Genomic DNA, 998 nt, shown 5'->3' on the forward strand with positions numbered 1-998 from the left:
CTATTCCCATATGAAGCAGTAGTGGGGTTAGCATATGACCCCAGAGTCCTCCTGGACTGATCATTCCCACTTAATTCCATGATGGAATAAAAGAGATGATATGTATGTTGCTATTATTTATTTTACAAAAATTAATTTTTATAAAATAAAATAAGAACGAAATAAATAAAGGAAATTGGAAATATTTTGAAATTGAAATTTGAATTTTTATATAAAATTTTCGAAAAATGTAGTTCAAAATTAGTTAGAAAGTATATATTTTTTGAATTTTGAATTTTATGATGAAAGAGAAAAATATGCCAAAGACACAAGATTTAAAATTTTTAGATCCAATATTCCTAATTTTCGAAAATTTTGGAGGGAAAACACCAAGGAACACCAAACTTAAAAATTTTAAGATCAAAGCCAAGAAAGACTCAAGAACACTTTGAAACTTCACAAGAACACCAAAAACAAAAGAAAGAACACCAAACTTAAAATTTTTAGAAAACCAAGACAAATTTTCGAAAATTAAAGAAAACTTAACAAGAAAACACCAAACTTAAAGTTTGGCACAAGATTCAATAAGAAATTAAAAATTAATAAAGAAAAATAATATTTTTGAAAAGAAAATAAAAGACTCTGACCCAATTACCAAAATCTTCCTAATCTAAGAAATAAAACAAACCTTTAGTTGTTCAAACTCGAACAATCCCCGGCAACGGCGCCAAAAACTTGGTGCACGAATTTGTGATTCGCACAACTAACCAGCAAGTGCACTGGGTCGTCCAAGTAATACCTTACGTGAGTAAGGGTCGATCCCACGGAGATTATTGGTTTGAAGCAATCTATGTTTATTTTATTTGTCTTAGTCAGGATACCAATAGGATTCTTTAGCCTCGTATTTTAATAAAGAAAAGGGCATAAAATAAATGGTTATTACTTTAATAATGGAGAATAAAAGCGCTACTTGTTGTGCAGTAATGAGAAATATGTTGGAGTTTTGGAGATGCTTTGTC

This window comes from Arachis duranensis, chromosome 6 (assembly GCF_000817695.3).
Source record: "Arachis duranensis cultivar V14167 chromosome 6, aradu.V14167.gnm2.J7QH, whole genome shotgun sequence".
Lineage (NCBI taxonomy): Eukaryota > Viridiplantae > Streptophyta > Magnoliopsida > Fabales > Fabaceae > Arachis > Arachis duranensis.